Consider the following 389-nt stretch of genomic DNA (forward strand, 5'->3'; position numbering starts at 1 on the left):
TACATTTTAATTTTTTTTTTTTTTTTTTTTCATTATTTATTGAATCTTCTCTTTGTGTTAAGAGACTAACAATAAGTGTTCAAATCTTAATCTAACTTAATTAACTTTCACTTAGTGATAGTTTTTTTTTTTCATTAATGCCCTAATAAGTTTATTGTTGGGCTGGGAGGTCGTTGCGGTGCAGCCGGCTTTGACTGCATACTCGGATTAGTTTTCTTGCGAGGGGATTTGTATGGGTGGTCAGCTTTTCGTTATACTTCGTTTTTTTCTCAGCTATTACTTCGATTACTAATTTGATTTTTAGGTCTCTGTGTATGTTTTCGTTCCGAAGGTACCACGGCGCTCCAGTGATAATTCTCAGAATTCTTGACTGTGCTCGCTGAATAATG

This window comes from Drosophila melanogaster, chromosome Y (assembly GCF_000001215.4).
Source record: "Drosophila melanogaster chromosome Y".
NCBI lineage: Eukaryota > Metazoa > Arthropoda > Insecta > Diptera > Drosophilidae > Drosophila > Drosophila melanogaster.